Consider the following 24,396-nt stretch of genomic DNA (forward strand, 5'->3'; position numbering starts at 1 on the left):
AGATAGACATCTCCCACCCTCCCCATTTACCAGCCTTCTCGTGCGTTTCCTTAACTACCGTCGACCAATAAGCGTTAGACCTTTTGTAATGTTGTAGTGGAACACCCAGATATTTAGGCGGGGTGGTCATAAAATTTATGTCCTGAAAAACGTCGGGTTTCGTGGCCCATGTACCGTGCCAGAGGCCACAACACTTCTGCCAGTTAACTGCCGCTCCGGTCAGTTCACGGAACGATTTCACCTCCCGCGCAGCTTCGGAAATACTACTCTTTTCTTTACAAAATAGAGCAACATCATCTGCGTACGACAAAAGTTTGACCTCGATATTATGAAGGGAAAAACCAATAATCTTACTATTGTTAATTACTTTTCTACAAAACGGCTCCAAATAAATACTAAATAACAATGGAGATAAAGGGCATCCTTACTTAACTGATGAGTTAACCCCAACGTTACTAAAACACTCAGTTGGGAAACTCGCCGTCGAAACCTGGGCCGCTGGCGTCCACCGAGACCGAGCTAAATGCGACAACAGCGCCACTCTTTATCCATTGTCTGTACTGTGGACACCTTGAGCTTTTCGAAAGCCTGTTTTTGCGTAAAAACAAACGAAAAAGACTTTTTGTATGAAATTTATTGGAGTTTAGTACCAAAAGAGGGGCGCGTTATGTTTTTAAAATTTTTAGTTTGCAGGGTTTTGCGGCACAATTAATATTGTTTTTATATAACCATGCCTCAGCGGGCCTTTCAGGTAGCACGTCCCGCCCTAGGTACATTTTATCTTCGATAGCTCAACGCGGCACGTCCGCCAGGGCGTCGACGGGGGTGGCACCCCTGTAATCTCTTCCGCTGTATCTGTTCTTAAAGCCAAAATAGAAGTCACATGCAGTTCCTCGAGTGGCCGCTGCGGGAGAAATGGTGGCATTGTGTTCGTCATTAGCTCGGTGCTCGAAGACAGTTTGGGGCCACTTTTTGAAAGCTGTCTCTATGGGAGTTTCCCCAACTGAATGTTTTAGTAACGTCGGTTAACCCCAATAGGGTGGTTGGCTTACCGTTGGTTATAACTTATAAGCTGTGTAGTGCACCCCGTGTATGCCATTTGAACAAAGCTAATTAGAAGTTCGCCTACTCGTACATACTCTAATATTTTGTAAAGTACCTGATGCTGCACACGGTCAAATGCCTTCTCCAGATCAATCTGGAGCATGGCAACCTGATCTAGATCTTCATCGCAAAGCTCTCGTATACTCCTCGCGACGTGAACATTTGTTAAAATGGACCTCCCTTTAATTCCACATGTCTGATGGTCCCCTACGATTTCACTTATGACGTTTTGCAATCGGCGGGCTAATACTTTTATTAATATTTTATAGTAGACATTGCCAAGTGCTATAGGCCTGTAATTCTTTATATTTTTTAGCTTGTATTCGTCATCCTCCTTGGGGATAAGTACCGTATGCGTGTTCATAAATGACGGTGGTAATTGCTTCGTCTCATATGCCTCAGTTATTACTGCGTGAAGGTGCTTGGTGGCGACATGTTTATATTTCTTATAAAAAGCTGCAGTCAAACCGTCAGGACCCGGAGATTTCTTGGCCGGCAGTTTGTCAATCGCTTTCTCAATCTCGGCCACGCTTATCGGCTCTTCCAGTCGCTCCTTTATCTCGTCGCTTAGCCGCGGCATCATCGCAAGATAATCAGCGAGCTGCGAGTCACTCCCGTGCCTTTTGTGCGCGAAGAGGTTGCGATAATACTCAGCAAATGCCTTTTCTATGACATCGGGACGACTGCTGAGCAATCCACCGTGTTCTATTTCTACAATTTGTTTCTTTTTCACATATTTCGCCTCGGCGCTTAATGCCCCTTTGGTTGGTTGTTCACCAAGAATGTATTTCTCAGCGCGAGCACGTATCAGAGCGCCTTTATATTTTTCTGTTTCTAATTGCGCAATATTGTCCTTGACTTGCTTAAGCTGGGCCTCAAACCCTCCCGGATTTTCGCTCTCGAGGTGACATAGTCTACGGAGGTCTTCCTCTAGTAGCCTTTCCTAGCGTGGCGGAACGTTCCATAGCACATAATTTCACCTCGCGTTTAAACCACTCCCATCGCTCGCTCGCGCTGACACTTACATTCAGCATCCTGCTGATTAAGTTATCCACCATCTCATTAAACAGTTCATATTCGAGGAGGTTGTTGTTAAGTTTCCACAGATCCCAACAAAAACTAGATTTCATCTTTTTCCCTCCCACAACAAAAGACACCAGTGCATGGTCAGAAAAATAAACTGGCAACACATTATACTCATCAAATCCAGTTAAAAGTTCAATTGACACATATGCTCTGTCAAGGCGAGCATGACTCGTGGACTGAAAATGGGCGAACCATAAATTTGCGTAACTTCTTTGATAATTTGACACATCTTGTAAGGTAAATTCCGTTGTCATTTCGTTTAAAATTCTTGTACTACTATCGGAGTGTCGTGTTCTACTAGAACGATCCCTCGCGTCGCAAACGCAGTTGAAGTCCCCCAACATAACAAGTTTTCGTTGAAGGTCTAAAAATGAATAAATGCGCTCAAAAAACTTTTTCCTTGCATTTGTTTCGTTCGGCGCGTACAGACTTATTATTCTATACTCAACATTGTTAATACTGCAATCACAGATAACAAAGCGACCATCGCTGTCAACTATTACAGATTTGACAAGTGCATTTAAAGATTTCCTTAAAAACAACATACAACCTCCGGATAAGCCGCTTGCTTGCGACACACAGACTTCAAAACTGTGCAAAAACGGCGCCAGCAGGAGTGCGGTCTCTTCCTCGCCTTCTACCTTGGTCTCCTGAATCGCGAGGACGTCAATGCCATTGTCGATTAGGAGCCTTTTTACCTGGTATTGTTTACGTCGCGAGGCAAAGCCTCGGATGTTGAGCGTTGCTACCTTCAGCTTATCGACAAGGTTAGGCGTCCTCGCGGCTCATGGACTCGCATACTCTAGAGACCCTCACCATATGACTCAGTGCCGCGTCAGCCGGTCGGCTTGTCTGGACCTCTGGGATCGGGCGCAGTGCTTGGTGATGGCTTTAGCGTCGGTTTTCGCCTCTGCGGCACCGTCTTCGCTGGCGGCTCCGAGAAGCTCGAGACACTGCTGCCCTTGGACGAATCTGGGTCCTGCTGTAGTGGCCGCTTTACGGCCAGCGCGCCGGCGTCAGCCATGTGGACCTCGTTGGTTTGCTGCGCCTCGGTTTCCTTCGTTGGCGTCGTCTTGCTTGGCGGAACTGTCACCTCGTCCTTGCTCGAAGTCGCCTCCTTAGGCGTCGTTGAGGTCACTTTGAACGGCGGTGTGCCAGTCGACGTCTGTGGACGCTCTGACGCGGGTCGGACAGCGTCACTCTTTGCCATGCCATCCGATGCCTCGCTGGAGGTAGCCACCCCCTCGTTCGCCGCCTCCGCATCTGCCTCGTCCATGACGAGCTCGGCGTTAGCTTCGCTCCCACCGGGGCCTGTGGCCGTTGCGTACGTCCTCACGCAGTGATCTTTTTCATGACCGAACCGCTTGCAGCTTTCACACTTTGGCACCCGGCGCTTCCGGCGGATGTGACCGGTCCGCTGGCAACGCAAGCAGAGTGGTGCCCTGCCCGGAGCCACAACTAGCGCCAACCCTCCGGCGATCTTCAGCTGATGCGGCAGGTCATCTAGGCTGACTCCGGGCTTGAGCCGAATGACGGCAGTACGCGTCATCGACCCGCAGCCCGTCACGCCCTGCACCCGCCACTTCTCAGTCCCGACCTCGATGACCTTGCCATAAGGTGAAAGGGCGACCCTCACCTCGTCGTCGGGGACGTGGAAACGCAGCCAGTGCAGCTTGAGCCGGACGTCTCGGTTGCCTAGATCGATGACTAGCCAGCGCTTCCCCTTCACGACCAGGTCGCCCGCCGCGAGAGCTCTCCGCTTCCCCTCCGATGACTTGAAAGTCACGGCCCAGACGTGGTTCATTTGGTACGCCCCCAAGGCGAGAACCTCGGGAAGCAATACCAGTTGGGCCAGGGTGTCACGGAAGTCCTCGACGTGGTACGGGCGCCCACGGACGTCGGCATGCAGAAAAACGGTGTTCAACACCGCAGAGCCAGTCGGCAGTGGAGGCAGGATTATCTGGTAGTCCGATGTGTCAGCGTCATGCCTATCACCGCGGCCCGGCTGGGCCGCTATCGCCGCTCCGGAGGAGCTCATGATTCGTCGTCCGCTCACTTCGAGTGCCGAAAGAAGAATCCCCGGCCACGCGCAGGGTTGCCAGGTGTTTGAACTCCAACCCGCCAAACGTCTACGAAATCTAGCCCGAAAATAGCCAAATGTCGATCCAGAAAAATAGCCAAAAAAATAGCCAAAAAAATTATCATTTGAAACGTTTATTTTGAGCAGAAAAGACACATAATACGTTGTTATCCATCAAATGCCCCAGAAATGGCGTCCCTTGCACGTTCGGCAAACTTCCCCAAACGCTCGTACAAGCGCATGAAAACGACGTCACGGGAGAACTATGCAGAATTCAGACAACCTAAAGAATGCGCAGAACAGATGCTGTTAAGGCCGCAAGGAATCACTCCGTCACTTGTTGAGATGGAGGAATAACACCACATGCTTGCATTCGGAGGTAAACAATTGCACAAGGCGCGCAAAAAGAAGACGAATTTGTTTGCTGACGCAAACTTATCAGGGTTAAGGGACTGAAGCACCAAATGTTCACGTAACTTACTCTAAAAATACATTCGAACCTAAAAACCCAAGTGCTTTCAGGCATTTTGGTTCCAGCACAGGTCAGAAATTGCCCAATGCACAGGTCAAAAATAGCCCAATGCACAGGTTAGAAATAGCCCAATACTAGCCAAATAGCCAACTACCATTTTTTCCCGCCAACTGCAAATAAAACTAGCCCAATTTGGCTATTTATAGCCCAACCTGGCAACCCTGGCCACGCGCGCGCTCGCTCGGCGACGCGCGTGGCAATACATCGTACAAAAGGTAGTCTGCAGAAGCAGTCTGGGGCCTGTTTTTTGCTCGCATAACGGTCCTTTCAGGTTGGTCAAGCAAAAACAGTATGCAGAGGTGTTCGAAACGTACTATCGCGGACAATATGAGCTGAAACAGCGCTCCGGCCAGCGGACGGTACTACCTGGGCCGCCTGTCGCCTTGCTCCGCACACATGGCGCACCCTTATGGCGCATTCACACTGAAAGCGGATCCGCGTTCGCGAAGCGGTCGCGGATGCGGTTCGCGAGCGACCCCGTTCAGACACACCGAGAGGCGGTTGGCGGTTACTCGGCGATCACGCCTGATCTTTTGAGACTTGCGTTTGGCAACCCTGTTTTACAATCCAAAATCCACTTTAATTCAAGATCCAAAGCCAAAGTTTGGCTATTTTGGCGCTCGGAATATTTTTCTCCGGGATGTTTGCGCGCATCACGAGTTCAGGCAGCGAAAAAAAAAGAAGCATGGACCTGCCAAACTCGCCTGTGATTCCCTCGACTTCGCCCACAAGCAAAGCCCCGCTAGGCGTGCCTTGCTGACTCAGAACAGGATGCCCCCGACCTTTTCTTCGAACTGGACTTTTCCCGCATGAATAGCTGACATTGTTTTCGGGATAGAGGGCCAGTTTTCCCCCCTCGTTGTTCGCTCTTATCATTTTCGAAGTTGTGAGCGGTGGGGTGGACCGTGGTGCGGGGAATGTGTTCGGTGCTAGCTGGTCGTGGCTTCGTTGGTGGCGGACTCTCCTCTCGTCGCTCGCTCGTCGATTGAGTCTACTGTTTGTTTGACATTAAGCTCAAATAAACGCCGTATGGATTACCTCTGCATTGTCTGGTACGTACACTTTATTCCTTGAGTAGGCTCCCTTTATTTATTTTATTAGTAGTAAAGGTTACAGGTCCAGCTAGCGCAGGTACCCTGCCCCCTCCGCGGTAATGCGTTGTCTACGCAATCAAGCTCACGACGTCTGTACCGGCCTTCGTGGTGGTCATGCACGGTGTCGAAAGATTTCAATATTTCACGCGACTATTCTAGTGGGTAGAAAAGCTGACATTTCGGTCGATCAGGGGCGGGTTCCGACGTTCTACAGGCAGAAATTAACAAGGCAGCGAGCTTGGGCTGAGGCACCCGGAATAATCGACAAACTCTTACCAGAACCAAATCACCGGTGTGAAGCCCGTTAAAATTACCGAGTCAATTCTTCTCGCGGCGGATTCAAGTGACGGACGTGAACATCAAGTTTCTCCGTTGATTTGTCGAAAGCTAAGACTACAGCGCTAGGACTACAGCACCTTGGACGCCTCACCAGCGACAGGTGCCATCTTGTTTCGAAAGTCACTGACGTCACGTCAGCGTCGCGTTGTGATTGGTTGTCGCTTTGCGGTTCGTGAAAGCGGTTGGGAGAAATCGGTCCCGAAGCGGTTGGCAAAAACGCGCTCCAACTGCTCGATCCTAGCCGCTTTGCGGTTGAGAACGCGCGGATCCGCTTTGCGAACGCGGATCCGCTTCCAGTGTGAACGCGCCCTTAGTCCGAGATGAATTCTCAGTTGCGCTCGCTGCGCCACTGCGCTCTTCCGGCTGTCTGCAAGCGAGACGGTGGGTGGGATAGCGGGAATGTGTGGTAGGGCGGCGGGGGGAAGAAAAGATTACCCTTGTCGTTCCCCTTTTGGTATTGATTTACTTTACCCTATCGCGCAAAATCCCGTAGGAAAAACGCTGACTGGTGAAGAAAAAATATTGAAGTGTCTTAAATTTCAACTGCGATTACCGTTTTTGAAAGTCATATCAAAATACGTTGCAGGTTGTTTTTGTTTGATTATAGGTGCATGCACAAAGTGGTGCATCGTAAAATATAGGCCAAAATCTGCATGCCGGATTTAGTCCGGCTCCAAAGTATTTTTTTTTTCTGTTTCACTGATCACAGATGTTCAAAAAACGGTAAGCATACATGTTACTGAGAAGGTTCTGTAACCTTGATTAGTATAAAAATGTTCAAAAATATTATTTCTTTATTACTGGGTCCACGTGTTTGTTCCAAGCAAACAAGTTGCTGACAAGACACCAGTTTTTTCTTCACGAATTCCTAGTCTTAAAGGGGCCCTGCAATGACGTTTTGACTGGTTTTTAATTTGCACTGAACCTGAGCGTACTGAACGTAGTAACTTAATTCAACTTTTCTTTTCTCAAATTTCGCCTTATTTTAAAAGTTATAGGCAAATTAGAATTACAAAAACAAGCAAAAAATAACCTCCTTCATGACGTCGTAGGTCCCGGCTTGAGTGGCCTTGAACTAGAGGAGGAGCAGTGAGCTCATCGAGCGCACACGGCTGCCGCACTCCGGGTCGACGGCTCGAGAGGGCGCCACTAAAGCACGTGTTGGATAGGCTGTATGAAGCGGGCGGCCAGGGCAGCTCGCATTGCATTTGCTGCGCGACTAAACACTAATTCGGCATAACATTTCATTGGCCACAAACGACAGCAAACACGGCGTAAAGATCAGTTCAGAACGGGAGCCACTTCGCGCTGACGCACCGTCAAATGGCCAAATCGCCAGCAGGGCCCGCGCCGAAGGCCTTCGGAACGCTCGGAACCGGTCGGATTCTTGAGCCGGTATACGACCACAGCGCCGCCGCGTACATCCGGGACCTTTCTACGCTCGTTGGTCGTGGCCTCATCCCACTAGCCTTTTCTAGTATGCGCCGTTTTTTTCCGTCGCTTGGTGGCGGGTATGTCGGCGGGTCATTTCTCGTTTCCGTACTTTCTAAACTGCATTTGTTTCTTTTCTGATCTAAAATAGTGAACAAAAACTACTTTCATACATAATTGAAACGGTTCGCGACACTTATATTTTGTATCTCGACTAAAAAAAAGCTCTTAGCGGCTTTGACCAGTGGCAAGCCCAGGACCAAAGACGTCACATTTTGCGCGTTTTCGGTACCGCGGGTCGCCCTCGTCGGTGGAGGAGGTTTCCGCGTCGTCCGGTTAAAATATGACGCACTGATATTTAGTTGCTCTCTCCGTGCCCGCTGGCTTGCCCCAACCCCAAGAGACGTGGAAACCGCAAAATAGGTAGACGCTTAAATATGATTGCAGGGCCCCTTTAATAAGGTGGGACAAACAGTCATATATTTGTCACGAGAAGGAGACTGAAACTTAATCGAAAGAATATTTGCAGAGGGCATTGTGAGACACAAATGATTAATTGTCGGCGTTGAAGTTCAACTGCGCTATACAAGAAGATCGGGATGAGGGAGGCACCCTCAAAAAGTATGCGTGGTTAACGGCGTCAAACAGTGTGTCGCAACCGTAGCATCAAGCTTTGTTCCAATCGGCAGAAATCCAGTTCAGGGGGTCCTGAGGCGCAGTAAAACTTGCAAAATAATTTTATGCCGCGTCATTCTCCCCTGACCCGCGACCACGGCTCTCATTCTGTCTGGTAAGAAATCATAGAGCGCGGCCACGAAGTCTGGCTCAGCCCCGAAGCCACTCCCACTCACCTCCCATTGCTTTCCACAATTTGTAAGCAGTGGCGCGGTGGAGGGGACGCCGTGACATGGCTACCTTGATGCGCCACCAAATGTTTTCGATGATATTCAGATCGACTCCTTTTAGGGGCCAAGGCAGCTTCGTGAGGCAGCGCTCCTCGAGGAGATACGAGCGTGACAGCGCATTTTCCACTTCGGCGCTTTCTTAAAATGCACCGAAATGCATGATAGCTGAAACGTGAACATTGGGCTAGCAGACGGCCGGAAGAGCGCAGTGGCGCAGTGAGCGCAAGTGATAATTTATCTCGGCCTCAGGGTGCGCCGTGTTTAGGGAGTGATGCGACAGGCGGCGCAGGTAGTACCGTGCACAGGCCGGAGCGCTGTTTCAGCTCATATTGTCCGCGATAGTACTTAAGTGTGGATCGAGTATGCTTCAAGAATACTTGACGCGTGTCAGCAAACAATCCTGCCATCGCGTCTACCGCGAACACCACGTCCTTTGTACGACGTGTACGAGGTCGAGCAACGGGACTGAGGCTTTGTATAGGCTGCCTAATATCCAAACATCCTGATTATGCGGCGTCAAGGACGAAAGATTGGCGTGGAAAGTTTTCTAGCAGAAACCAGTGCTGCCCGGATCTCTGTTTGAGCGTATATGACGTGCACGGTCGCCAGATACCTAATTAACGTAGCTCGCTCTCGCGTTTGTCACTATCGCACCCGAACAATAATTTTCCTTTCCCCTCGCGCCTAGACGGTGTTGTTGAGGCATTCTTGAATTTGCGGGCATTACTAACAGGTTAAGGGAAAATATATATTTCTTTGAAACCTTCCGTAACTTTTGCACGAATGCGACTTTGAGAAGGAATGAGAACGAGCATTGTCAGAGTTCGTGGACGTGCACGGATCACCCCCAGGGTGTCTGTCGACAGCCGATTCCAGCTCATGAATTGGCAACGCTACGGGGGGTCAATATATGTTTAAGTGTTTGTCGTGTAGCCTCACTCACATTAATATTTAAAAAAGAAGTGATCGAATATAGTTACAATTACTCCCGGTTGAAGAGTATAAAATTAGATTCCTCGATGACTTAAGAAGAAAACTAAATTTACGGTTACTTTGAAAAAAAGCAGCCTTTACTTTCCGATCGATTTAGATTTTCAAAACGACAGACTTTTTCTGCGAATTTGAAAACTTGTGTTTCGTGCTGTCTGTTATTCCCGTTATTCAATTATATTCGCTGAACTATAAACGTGTAATTGCTACCTTAAAAAAAAGTATAATCATAATTACTAAATTACTTTAAGAAGTAATCGATTACAAGTAATCTTGCTTGTAATGAGCACCGTACAAACATCGCGTCGCAACTGTTGGAGTGGGGTAGCCAGTGGGACGGCTTATAAAGCTTCAGCCCCCCCCCCCCCCCCCCCTCCCCGGTATCCAGCCGACACGATAGACTATAGAAGATCCCGTAATTGGGTTAGTTGGTGAACGTTAGGAAGCACGGTGTAAGGCCTTGTGTCCGTTGTTTCTTCGGCCTTACACCATGCTTCCTGTAATATACACATGCATCTTGAACCCCCCCTCTCCCCCGCACGTCATTTCATGAACATCCCGGGTACCTCAAACACCCCCATCACCCCCGAAAAGAAAGATTCCTGGCTACGCCACTGGTTTGTTGTGTTTGTGTTTGTGTGTTGTCTACGATGTGTGCTTGTGCGTGTGTCTGTTTGGGCATGTGTGTGTGTTCGGGAAGGAAAGGGGGGGGGGGGGGGGGGGGGGTCTGTCAGTCATCCTTCGAACGTGTACTGCGTGTACTGCCGCGGGCCATATGAGCTGAAACAGCCCTCCATGCTTCTTCGGCTTTTCTTCCAGTTTTTAAAGAAACTTTGGTTCATAGATTCTGAGGGTATACGTGTGTGCAAGTAGCCCCTTCCAATATTTAATTTTTGTGTCCGCTTCTATTCCCGATTTTCACGGCTTTTTCCGGACCACATCCTTTCTAAATATTTAGTTGTGCTTCCTCGGTTTTTGTCTTTCTCTTTTCTCTCACTCTCTCTCTCTCCTTCGTTATTAGGTGTCCAACGTGTTCAACGTTCCTCACTTCTAGAAATTATACAATTCTAACCCTTCTAGCAATCATATACATCGAAATTTTTTGTCTTAGCTAAGCTTTGGTAGAAAAAGAAAAAAAAAAAAAACTAGAACACAAGGGTCGAATTTTTCTGAAAAGTCTTGCCTCACAAACTTGACAACTCAGGCGTCTTCTTCAGGTCTCCACTTTCGTCTTCAGCTAAGCGCCATACGCTCCGTAATACAGTTTCAAACGCGGGTCAAATTTGCAACGTATTTTAAGGCGCTCCACTTTATCCCTTTGAAGAATCAGACCTCGTAAAACCAGGCAACGACCGCCGAATGAATGCAGAAAGCGTCTGCGAGCTGCGGCGAGCAGCCGAGCGAAATCTCTGCTCGTAGTCGCACGTGTTTGCGGAGGAGAGGCGCCTGAGCTGCCCTTTCGTAAACGGAGTTATCGTTCGCGTCGAGCGCAAGGCTGAAGCGGTTTTTGCCGTCTCGTCCCAGCTGTCCGTTTTCGTAAACATCCTCAAGACGACGTGACACACTTCTCTCTGGCACCCGTGGGTGAAGTTTAATGTGATGCAGACTTTTAGAGTCGCTGACGACGTGAGAAACGCAGAGTGCGGCGAGTTCCAAGAACCTCCTGATCGCTTCTTGGCCAAAGGATATCTGCCGATAAATATCACCCTATATCTGCCGATAAAACACCGAAGAACCAATCGCCAAAGCTTCAGAAACGCCCCGCTGCGTTTCGGATGCTTTAAGTTATTAGAGCGAACTAATTAGCGTGACATACGTATACGTGACATTTTGCCACTTCATCAATGGAGAAAACAAAAAATAATTTCCGCTCGCTTGCTTGCTCTAGGTTTTATCGCTTTCAAGAATGAAACAAACCAAAGTGTTTGGTACTTGTCAACAATTTCACAGCTTTGTAAATTATGAGCGCTTGATCTACACGAGGGGGATGAAGAGCTTCAACTTGTGTGGGTGATAATTAATGAATTGTGACAACGATCAAGCTTGACGGTCACACATAGTTGATGACAATGAGCCAATACCGAACGTGTTTAACAAGTTTCTTTTCGTCGGTGTGCACGAACGACAACTTTCAGTTTCCATCATGAAGCACATCATAATTTCAGACGCTTTAGTGTCTAAAGCAGGAATTTTCAATGACCTGCTTCGTCTTGACACCAAGAATTCCAGCGGGCACGATGAGATACCCGACATTTTTCGCCCCAGATAAGCCGAATGGTGCTCCGAACGATTATTCCATTTACACTCGCAGTCTCGATGCTAGATTGGTACCCAGTGATTGAAAAAAAAATGCCAGGGTTGTTTAAATTCACAAATCTGGTAGTGCCTCGGATGTGGAAAATTACAGGCCAAACTCGTTGTTATGGTCAAGTGGCAAAGTTGCAAAAATTTTTTTGCGCAACCACCTAACCAGGGGCGGATGCAGGAATTTCCTGAGCGGGGGGGGGGGGGGGGGGGGTCAGGTGTTGGTGAGCGTACCATATGTTTAGGAACCCCCCCCCCCCCCCTCTTCCTTGTTTTATGCCCTAAATTTTACACATGTAAAAATCATGAGGGGGGTCAGGACATCCGGACCCCCCCTCTAAATCCGCCCCTGCACCTAACGGTCTTTCTGAAGAAAAAAACACACACACACAAACAAACAGCTTTTTCCGAGGGGTGCAACAAGGTTTCAGGCGCGGGCTATCGACAATTACGGAACTCTTACGTACAGTCTACGTACTGACGAAAATAATCGACGAAACCAGTCAAACAGACGTCGTATTCTTAAACTTCGCCAAAGCCTTCGACCGAGTCTCCTACCCCACGCTCTTACACAAGTTGAAGCCCATTTCTGAAAGCAACAACACAGTCAAATGGCTGGACCCTTATCTTACTAATTGTGCACGAGTCGCGACCGTCAACGGTCGCAAATCGCAAAAGCCCAACGTTTTCTACGGCTTCCAGCAGGGGTCAGTGATCGGGTCTCTCCTCTTGATTTTTATTAAAAAGATACTGACCCGAAATTTGGATTTCGCAAACTAAGGCCGCAGAAACGCTGAACGGGACGAACTTCAAAAAACATCACTCATGCATCAATGTCTCAAACAGGTGGCCGTACTTTTCGAAAAGAAGGGCGCGACAAAGTGAGGGCTTTGACGTAATTGTCCCCCTGTAAAATTTGAGAATGAGGGGAACCAGCCTCGCTTCTCTCGGAATGAGGATCGTGACGTGACTTGGTCTCGTCGGCCTCGTCGGCCGTGTTCAATCGCGCACTGCTTCTCGAAAATACGGCGATCCGTTGGAGATATCGCTTTATACGTGATGTTTATGGCGTTTGCAGCGTCCCGCCCATCAGTACAGCCTTGTTTTGTGAGCTCAAAATTTCGGTTCAGTATCCCTTTAACGACCTCCAATGTAAGCCACCTCTTGATACATTACCGTTTCTTCGCGGACGACTGCGTAATGTTTTCAAAATAACTCATGGACCTCCCTGCTGTCATCATCTTGTATGGGGCTATTCGGAGTGACACAGAGGGAGAGGAGGAGATGAGAGAGCGCTGACGTCAGAGTGCCAAACTCTGATTGGAAGGACAGTGGATCGACGCAAAGCTATAGTGGCTTTTTTCTCCGCGCGCTGCTGGAACGCGTTCGAACGCGAGACACTGCCCGAGAAGTAGACGACCCTGTTGTTCACCCTGATTGGAGGGAGACCATGGGCGCGGGAACGTCAGCGCTCGGTACTTTGACATTCCCGGGAGCACTTCTTTCTTCGCCTTTCTTAATTTACCTCCGTATATAAAATCAGAACTTTTCAAGATCCCGTTCAGACAGCTCAGAACATTGCAACTTGTCGGCGTCACTGATGTTTGCGGCGGCCAGTCGAGCGAAAGCCTGATTACAAACAGATGCTCTTCATCACGAAAGTCAGTCAGTCAGTCAAAACGTTTCTCGAGCCACATCAGACATGGGACCGTCTCGGTGGTTTTTTTGGCCTGCACAAGACGGCACAAGTAAGCAGCAGAGAGATGATCGTTTTTGTCCACCTTGTGTATAGCATACATGGGTAAATTACTTTCAAAATGTAATTTAATTACAATTACAATTACTTAGCTCCCAAAGTAGTTTAACTACAATTACAATTACTACTACGCGAAAGTAGTTCATTGAAATTACAAATTACTTTTTAAAAGTAATGCAATTACTTTACAATTACTTATTTCTGAGAGTTACCCACCTTGGGCCATATAACTGTAAACGAGTTATATGGCCGCTGTATAAATGTCACGCATTGTACTTTCCTTTCATGAAATTTGTTAAATGGATTATAGAACTTAATAGTTTGGAGTAATGAACTTATGATTTCTTATATTCTCAAAAAATAAAAATAAATGGCGACAAAATTCACAGGTGCGAGGTGAATCTCTTTAGAGCTTGTGCAAATGGTATCCAAGTCAAACCAACAAAAAATAAACGTAAAAATAATACAAGGAAACAAATATGCGACAGTACTGGTATCATAAAACTCGATGATTCGCTTCCTCTCCCTGTCTGTGGACTTGTAACATGTCGGACGTGGGTAACCGTAGCACGCGAACTGCGGTCGCTTCCGCAAAACTAGTGTCACAATAGCAGCAACTCTCTTGCCAGGGATTCTGGGTTAATTCAGTGCACGGTAACACCCAAAAAAAAGCTCCTGAGATATATAATAAATTTAGGATCGTCATGTCAGGCGAAGAAGCAAAGAAGCAGCAGGTCTCATTAACACGACTCACCCTGCCTTACTTCCAACTGTTGTTGCTAAACTGCGCTTCTTCGCCTCGATGTTAGAGTAGCACGACCCTCTGTTAGTGGTACCAACATACGAGATAGAGGAGAAAGACGTGAAAAACTCATAAAGAAAAGAGAATAATTTCATGAACAAAAAAGTCCCCAAACTTGACTGAAATATGTAAGCGAATATGCTAGCGGCGAAGACGCGTAAGGAAAACCTCGAACCTCCCCGCCTCGACCGGATGATGTGATCGGAGCCAACCAGCTCGACTTCGACCCCCATGCCCCCGTGTGGGAATGAGAAATAAGAAAGACCCCTAGAAACAGGAGCAACAGGAAGCGAACGAGACGAAGAGTCAGATTCAACTACGACAGGAACGAAAACGGACGCGAATGAAGCCCTCATTTATCAAATTATTTCTCAAATTCTTCATTAAATCGTTTTGCAGTCTACAAAATCCTTCATTCCGTTCTATCCCATCCCTCTTTTCCCTTTTTTTGAGCAGGTTGGGAGACTCTCCCCCTTTATTGCTTCGGTTGTGCTCTCGTCGCCGTGGCCAGGGGGGAAAAGCGCCACCGCCGCAAAATCTTGCGAAAGTAATTGTAATTGTGCCTGAAATTTAGCAATTACTGATGCTAGAAAGTAATTAAATTACAATTACAATTCCTTTCAACCAAAAGTAATTATTACAATTACAAATTACTAGGAAAAGTAATTATATTACAGTAATTTAATTACTGTAATTGAATTACTACCCAAGTATGGTGTATAGATGGCTCCCTAAAGCTTGGATGAGGAAGCTCTTGTCTACGATACGCAGTGTTGTTGACACGTACATTCACGTTTAAACGAAAATAATAATAACGTTTCGATGAATAAAACGGAACTACTTCTAACTAATTACAACGCACTCCCTGTGTGCTTCACGACGCCATGGCTTCCAAAAAATCTGGGTTGCTTCCCCTCGGGTTATTAGAATCCCAAAATTTGAAAAAAAAAAAAAAAAAACAGGCGTACAGCATTGGGCACTGGGCAGTATTTTAGGCTCATCCAGATTTTAGCAGCGTATTATAATTACGCATCTGCTCCGTTCAACAAAAATTTAAAACACGTAACTACCCGCTTTCAAAAAAAAAAAAAAAAGAACATGCAGAGCGTGACGGCGACACTCACCACCAGTACGAAAAGCCCGAGCTCTCAGCCGCTTGTCTTAGGAAACACACCCCTCCGGCGAGTACAATGCATTACTCTGCTTGTAGTGTCGCTTGATCACCGACCAAGTTTTGCTGACCTTCGAGCTTTGTCAGCCGCATCACACGAGGAATGCCACGAATTTCATTTAACCACTCATCATACTGGTTTGGTGCTCCCCCAGCTGCTGGAGTTCTGTTCCCCAGTGTGGAGCCCCTACCAGAAATCTCAACAGGATGCACTCGAGGGAGTGCAACGCGTGGCTGCTTGCGCGCTAAACAGAAGCTGTGTTCCTGGACACACTCTTCTACCCTACAGAAATTCATCCATTATAGCGCACCTAAAATTTGCCAAATAACGTATAGCCCTAAAAAGAAAAAAAAAAAAATCAGATTGGAAGTTTAGTGTTTATACAGCCTAAGGTCGGTCTGCCGGATGGGGCGACACTGGTTTACGATGTAGGTGAGCAATTTTGTTACTGCAGTACAACCGCTAGCCTGGGGTCTTTAACGTGCATCACGCAGTAGGGATATATGTCCGCACGCCGGTACGATGCTCATCCTGATCGAAACGGGCAGGGGTGGGGCGTCGCGGCTGTCCTCGGCAGAATAAATATTCAAATATACAAATAAATATACAAGAACCACGTTTATTAAACTCGCCACCTAAAAATCATTGCTTCGCTGAAACAAATAACACTAAAAAAATGGTGGGAGTACAGACTAAGTGGTGGAAGTTCACCAGCTAAAGAGAGACTCGGGCGAAGAAACCAATAGCCGTTTTCCCCCTATGTCCGCGACTTATTTGAGGCGACGGCCGAGGCGCTGCACGCCTACTGCGCACAGACTGCACAATCATTGTCTACCATTATTCGAAATTTAGCAAAGGTTCAAGGATTACATTGTCGAGTTATTACAAAAGCTCCATATAATTCCGCAACCGGCCAAGCTTACTTGCAGTTTAAATTTGTGCCTGCATATAATTTATTTGAATATAGATTTGCGTGTCTTTACACAAATATAATAGCAAAATAAGATCCTTTTTTTTACATATTGTTTCTATTGTGCCCCACAATAGCCTTCTACAACCAAGGAAAAAACACCTTTGTTCTACCTAGATGTAGAACGAACTATGGCTTTACTATGTTACGGTATATCTTGCCTAAGGTTTTGAATACGCATCTATGTGATCACCTCAATGATATGTCTTTTTCTGTCGTCCGGAACGCTTTTCTATATTTTGTCTCTACTTCAACCATGAGCAACTTGTGTAAACAACCCGCAAAACTATGTGCACCTCAATATGCTTTTAATTTTTTTAATATTTTATTTATACCGCGTTTGCAATGTTGCAGCCTGTAAGGGTGGCCAGACCCGTCAAGCAGTGGACGATACTGCTTTTTTGTCCCCACCCTCAGTTTGTGTTTCAAGCGGAAATAAACGCTGATTGATTGATTGATCGAAAGTTACGTCCCACTTTCCATGCTAAATTGAGCGCTTCCTGCTAAATTTAGGGAAGAAATCGGGACGTCACATGGCTTACTGTTAAGAGACTGCGATCTCACGTGGTCATCTAACGTCCTGTGACGTCACAGTATCACGTGACGTCCCAATCATCGCACTCTATTTAACGGAAAACTGCTTTGGCTAAACATGAAGGGTAAACAGTTAAGTGACGTTACAGTAACAGTGAAATCACGTCAGGTGACGTCTTACGGCGACGCGATTTCCCCTCTAAACTTAGCATGGAAACGTTTCACACGAGGCCGCAGTGTCCCGTGACGTAATGTGTCGTCACAATTTCCCCGCTAATTTTAGCGAAAAAAACAATGCAGGGTGAAGCGCTTCTCATTACGCCACAGTGTTACGTGACAGTGCGAGTCCCCACTAAATTTAACGGGAAGCGTTTCCCGCTAAGTTTTTGCAAGCTACAATGTACACCCTCTACACAGCGGGATCAATGTATACCCGTTCCAAAAGTCGGCGCCATGGCCTGTCCGCCATACTGCTTTATCGCGTACTCTGAACACGTATTGGACACGAGGGCTGCGTCGACGTTCGGCGTGACCTCGGCTCATCTCGTATTGGAAGCGAGTGCAACGTCATCGCTCGGCGAGGACTCGGACCCAATCACGTGCTTCGCGCACCACAAATGGCGACAATCAATCTTGCTTCGTGGGCTTTTGAAAAGGGTCTATTGCGAAACCTCGCCAATGACGACTTTAGCTGCGAAAAAGTTTCTAAAGCAAAAGGGACAGCAAAGCCGGGCCCCGTCTCGAGCTAATTTAACAGACAATAGAAAAAAGAAAAAAAAATTGTTGGCTACGCCAAGATGAGTCTTCAACTTACAACCCTGGCATTGCACACAAGCACTGACTTATTTAAAAGATTCTTATGGGTGTTTGTTTTTTCTAGAGTGCTACAGTCCTGCGACGGAAAAGATTATATAAAACGTTCCCCAGGTGAGGCTCGAACTCACAACCCCGGCATAGCTCACAAGCACTGACTTATAAGTACCGTGCGCTAACCAATTGCGCCACTGGGGAGGTCTGGAAAAGCTGCGGAGACTTATCACCGAGCCCTTGACGCGAACAGAATAGCGCCGTGACGTCATGCGATTTTTCTTTTTTCTAGTCTTTCTAGTAAAGAGGCAACAGCTGCGGCGGCTTTAACTGAGCAAATGGCATTTCTTTCTTTTCCGGGCGCTTTGTGTCGTTCGAACGCTACACAAATAACTTTGCTTTGTTTCGCGTATCTCCAAAATTTCTGGGTTCCAGATGTCTTAATTTGTTTTCTAGTCGGGCATTCGGTGAAAGCGTGGAGGGTTGAACGTGTGCACAGTTGACTGTCGTTTTGCTGGTGCTGTCAAGACTTCAGCTGCTGAACGCAGCATTGACTACGTGGCATTTCCACCAGCCCTCTGACACCTAATATTTCTAAGTAGTCTCGAAAAAAGAAAGAATTGTTCGCGATGTTTTTCACTTAACGTTTAAATTATTTTGCATTGGGGATCATGGCACGATGTTTTATATTTTCTGTTTGATGGATCGTAGGGTAGCCGAATTTAGGCAGCACTGACGTAGAGCGTGTTTAGTGTACTGTGAAGCACGTTTGATTTTGACCTGCCCTGCTGGTGTCCCTGATTTCGAACGCGTCACGTGCTGGCCCACTCAGTGTAACAAAGGATGTCTTCACACTGAGACAGGCAGACATGAATGCACCCTATGGGTATATACTGGAAGCAGCCTTGACACCACCAGCAAAACGAACGATGTGCCCTTCGCGCCTTCACCGAATGCCGAACTGAACACAAACTGAAGCGTCTGATACCCGAAAACTTTCCAGATACACGAAAGAAAGCACAGTTATTCGTATAGAACGTTTAAACAACACAAAGAGCTTGAAAAAAAAAAAGAACAGGAATGTCTTTGTTTTTGCCGTTGCGGCGCTGTTACCAGCTCAAAGATGCTACCATGGTAATAGTGGTACATGAGTCCTAAAGTGTGGAATCGATTTCGGCCAACGGGAAAAGCAAACCACCTCCACAACTCCCTTTCCTGCCCACCAGAATACACCTAAACTCCGAAAGGCACACTCGCTGTGTTGGCTGAGTTGGCGGTTAGGCGAATTCGACGTACACTGCTATACACTCACGAAATGAAGTCAAGGAAGCGGCGAGATTGCTGAGCGCCTCTCCTGCAGTATATCTCCTCGTACACACGCCGTTCCCACAATCTAATCGCCACCGTGATCGTGATCAAAACAGGTAATATCTTTGTATTGTTTTGAATAAACTCAAACATACTATCTCTTGTCTTTTTTTTTTTATCAACTATGATTACTAACATCAATTAATACTAACACTAAAACATTGAATGCATTAATCAGGGGCACTTCCTGAAGCATTTATTTATCTATAAACTGTGCAATCATCTCGGCTTTTCGAGCTAAAAATGTACTGACAATGACGATGATAGTGGCGTCAGCGCGCCATCGACGGTTTGCTGAACTTTAGGAGTCATCAGTGTTTGGGCCTGCCACCAGGTGTCGCAACAAATATCACAACAGGTTTTCCCTGTTTTCACGTTATCTAAGCTCTATCTAAATGAGGCCACCTGGTGCAAATCACAAGAGAACTCTAAGATATAGCAATATATTTATATTTATTACAACCTGTTTTATTAGATATCATTTATTCTAAAATATGTTCATAAAACAGATGCGTCAAAACCAGTAAAGGCTGGATAGGCTGCTAAAGTATTAATAATTTTAAAATAAAGAAAAGCTCTTCTCTGCTTCGAATACTTTCGAAGTTTCAGATCCTACCAAACATTTTACTGTAGCTATAAACAATCGGTTAAAAAAACTGAATTGCCATCACCTGGAACATAAAATCTTGTTTTGCTTGCAATTAAATAATTCATCGATAACATTACCCATGCATTTGAAAATTTTCGTGGATATAAAAAAGGAACCACGTGTGTCACATATTTTCCAGTCTTGTGTATATAACTAAAAAGGAATTCGTGCTGAAAATACGAAATTTTTTGGCAATATTTGGTGAGCTCTACAAAACTAAGTAATATAAAATTTAAAAAATGCCTTGGTCCACATCTGCTTGCATATCTTCTTAACGAAACAGCATTATCAAAATTACGTTTCCTTTCACGGTTCCTTCACAAAATTGGAACAAGCGAAGCAAGCAAGGGTTCGCACCTCCCCATTGGCGATGCTATAACTATCCACAAACAAACGTAAAACGTACGTTATATAAGAGGAAACATAACTATATTACCTTTGAAGTAAAACTACTCATTAAAAGGATTATTCAAAACTGGACGTGTAGCGAGCGGCCGAAGAGCACTATAAGTTGCCAGAACCAATGGGGTGGCGGCATTAAAGAGACACTGACACCCACAAAGTATATTTTTTATTATTTTTTTTCTATGAGATTTTTTAGGGCGTCAAAGACTACCCAATTAATATTTCGCTACAGCGTCACGTATATTATTAATAAAAAAAAACAATCGACCGAAACCAAAACCTAAACTGGACTGGGGAGGAAGCGGAAATACAGAGTAAGAGAACGTTACCAAAAGTCACGTAACTGCGCAGTTCTTCTTTTTTTTTTTTTTTTTTTATTTAACGTATACACGATCTCAAATCTGCTACGTTACGCGGCGGTGGTGACGCGCCGGGCGGACTTCCGGTCTGGGGCGGTGGGCAGAAGTCGCCGTGCGAGACATGCATTCCTGTGTTCTTTTTGAGAAACCAGACAAAAAACCTGCCTTCTCGTCAAAATGCTGCGACGGGGCTGTGACTAAAAGAGTCTGGAAAAATTTGAAGATCAGTTTATTGCGTGTTTATGCCACCTCCGTTCGTCAAAGAATGTGGATATAGTAGCCATGAGAAGGGCAAACCAGACGCTGTCGATCTACAATTGCTTGTGCGGGCAACACTTTGTGGTCGCCAGATGTTTTTTTTTTTTTTTTTTTTTTTGTTCCAACAAGAACGAGAAATAACCGCAAAGCAGTACGGACCACCCGCGGGTTCAGTGCGTCTTAAAATTCACACGGCCGCCTTATCGTTCGAACTTTCGTCTGCTCTTTCAAACATGTCTGTTTTTTTGTCGTCTGCTCGTTCAAACAAAAGCGGCCCGTAGACCGATATTTTACCCGGTGATTGCATTAAGAAGTAATTGCAGGCCTCAAAAGAGTTAAGTAGGCTCGGTGTAAACAGTAGATACATGATGTTGATCATTGGTACCAGTGGCCATCACCGGCTCGTTACCCTTAATCTGTTCCCGCTTCCGATTTTCAGTATCGACGTCGATCATCGCCGCTACCTTCTACACTTTTGCAGTACGAGCGACGTCGCAACCGAAAATAGCTATAAAAAATCTTAACGTGGTTATGGCGTCCATTTCTATGGAGTTCATGCAAATAAATCACCGCACATCAAATTATTTATGCAAAGTTTAGCGGCGTAACGAGCCTTGATAATTTCACTCGGGCGATTAAGGTGGTGAGACATTGCTATGAGGACGTAGAATCGACAATTCCAACGCGAAAAACAGCATGCAGACTCACACAAACACTGACAACTTGACATTCCAATGGTTTGTTGACGCGGGACGTGGTGCTTCTTGCCCGCACTCCGCTTGCGTTCGAACTGTCTCGTTTGCTCTTTCAAACTTGTCTGCTCTTTGTCGTCAGCTTGTTCAAACGACAGCGGCCCGTAAACCAAACGTTGACCCGGTAATTGCGATGAGAAGTCAGTGCAGGCCTCAAAACACTTTTGAAGATTGGTTGGGATAAGTAGGCTAAGTGTAAACAGTAGACACAAGAAGATGTTGATCATTGTTACCAGTTGCCACCACCGACTTGTAATGCCTGATTCTACTTGCGGTTTTCAGTATCGACGTCCACCATCTCAGCTAGGGTCCACGCTTTTGAAGCCCGAGCGACGTCGCGACTTAAAATAGCGAGCAGAATCTCATCGTGGGAGTCAGTCTTTAGCGCCCATTCTGCGGCGTCCACGTGAAATGAATCGCCGCACGTCACATTATTCACGCGAAGTTTCGCGGTGTAACGAGCTTCGTTAATTTTGCTGACGCCGCTCAAGTAGTCAGACATTGTTAGGAGGACGTAGAATCAACAATTCCAACGCGAAAAAGAGCACGGGGACTCCCACCGACGCCGACAACAACGCAATTCAATGGTTTGTTTATGGGCGACGGCGAGCTTCTTGCCCACCGTCCACCGTGAATGCGCGCCACCGGTGGCGTCCGCTAGGGGCGCTCCAGTTTGTTTGGAAACATGAGTTGGTATATATGCAACTGTTTAGAAGCCACAAAAAAATGGATGTCTTATTTTAAGTATATTTTTAGTATTGAGTTTGTGCATTCGATGACCCACGACTTCGATTATCTTTGGTGGTTGTGTCTAAACCAGAAAGAACGGTTCGTGACCACGTAGAAGAGAGTGAGCGCGACTCAAAACGGCCAGTTCTCGATTGGCAGTTTTTAGCAGAAAGAAAACGAATTTTGAGCCGCAAATTGTGTTCTGGTAGTTGGGCTCTCACATGTCATGTACAAATGAAAAAAAAACGTGGCGAGCGTAACTACCCTGTCAATGTCTCTTTAGACGATCATTTTGGGGAGCGAAGGATTATTCCTACATTTTTATCAATTTAATGTGGAAACTGAATTTGTGAGTGAGTTGCGTGACATCAATTTCCCCGCCGAATTGAGCAGGGAAACTGAATTAGTGAATAGGTCACGTGAAGTCAATTTTTTGCTGAGTTTAGCGGGGAAATTGACGTTGCTAAACATATAGGTTTAGCAACGTAAGTCACTTACAATTTTTTTTCCTAAATTTATCGGGGAAATTCAATCTGATGTTTAGGTCACGGGCTGTCCATTGCTCCGATAAATTTAGAGGGAAATGCACGAACAGGCCGGACAGATAGACAGACAACATTTTGGAAGTGGGAGTTCCCTTAAAAACATTACACAGTTTAACTTTATTACAACACGCTTTAAGAATGACTGGAACACCATTCCCCAGTCCTCTTGTGGGCGCCGCCATCTTGGCGTTTAGTGCAGATTTGACGGGATTGGATTTCCAGAACGGGCGCAACTGGCGATTGTTGCCATTAAAAAATGTGAAATTAAGATTTTTTTTAGAAATGACGCCAGGGACCTCAGGCAATATCAATTTTTCAACCATGATTTTTATGCACCAAGATGTCCGATGTGTGGTTCCTCTGAAGCGTATAGCTCGCATGGAAATTCAAATAGGGCAACGTCCAACCAAACCTTAATTAAGCACCCAACATTTTGAGGGCCTACTCGACCTCGTCTTCAGGGGTCACTGCATGTGGAAGTGGATGTTGAAGATCAGTATTTTTTTTGTTGTTTTACTCGTTTGCTTTCCTTCGCCTTCCATGATGGTGCATTTTTCTTTGGATTGGTGCAACCGCGAAGCCCGTCGACGTAGGCGGACCGTAAAGCGCTGAGGGGCCTATTCATGTTGGGGGCGTAGTTTGAATGTGCCATGATTCCGAGAAAAGTATTTGTCGATGGCTATAGGTTCAACGCTGGGGATGCAGGTGTTCTTGAAGTCAAAGATTCAACGCTGGCCGACGACACCGCAGTGTTCAGCGACCGCGCTTCGCTCGTGATAGAAATTACGAACGCAGTTTTTAGTGCTGACGGATCCTGTCTCGATAGTTATTTGTCTTTGTAGACGAAGGCAAAAACAAAAATACTGCTCCTCAAAGGCCATCCACAAGGGCCGAGTGGGGATCGAAACTTTAAATCCCCATACTCCGTCTCACCCTACGATGAACCATTCGCGACTCCAGCAAACTATAGGGGGCGCGCTGGTCAGGCAAAATGGTGGACGAAAAGAGGTCGTTTTCGTCGTTCAGCACGCCGACCACCATAAATTTCTTGCACTGCAGCATAAAATCGGTGTTACATGTGAAAGCAAAGCAATTTTTCGACGGTAGAAGCCTTCTTTTTAGTCAGTGCGTAGGAATAACAGGGCGGAAGCATACAAATAATTAATGTCAACGATGTTTGTTTCTATGCTGCCCGCAAAAACCAAGCAGCGATAGCAGACGACAGTGTCGAAACGACCTCCTCTCGTGAGTTTCCCGGCTTGGCGCTACGCGGCGTCGATTTCGCTGGAGTCGCCAATAACTCGTTGCATCTGAAGAAGATAGGGCGAGGGTAAAAGCTTATTCACACGAGGCATCTTTTCAACGCGCCACAGTTTAGCGAAACCAAGATTTCACGAAATCGGCCTGTTCACACGTCGAGTTTGA

General features: G+C 46.4%; 1 non-coding gene across 1 annotated transcript; it reads right to left on the minus strand.

The window, feature by feature from the left end:
- Positions 1–18,018: 18,018 nt before the first annotated feature.
- Trnai-uau lies at positions 18,019–18,110 on the minus strand. Its single transcript is given in 2 exon segments — positions 18,019–18,054; positions 18,073–18,110. It is a non-coding gene; the product is annotated as a tRNA-Ile (tRNA).
- Positions 18,111–24,396: the final 6,286 nt, after the last annotated feature.

This window comes from Ixodes scapularis, unplaced genomic scaffold (genome assembly GCF_016920785.2).
Source record: "Ixodes scapularis isolate PalLabHiFi unplaced genomic scaffold, ASM1692078v2 PGA_scaffold4__175_contigs__length_147842914, whole genome shotgun sequence".
NCBI classification, from domain to species: Eukaryota; Metazoa; Arthropoda; class Arachnida; order Ixodida; family Ixodidae; genus Ixodes; species Ixodes scapularis.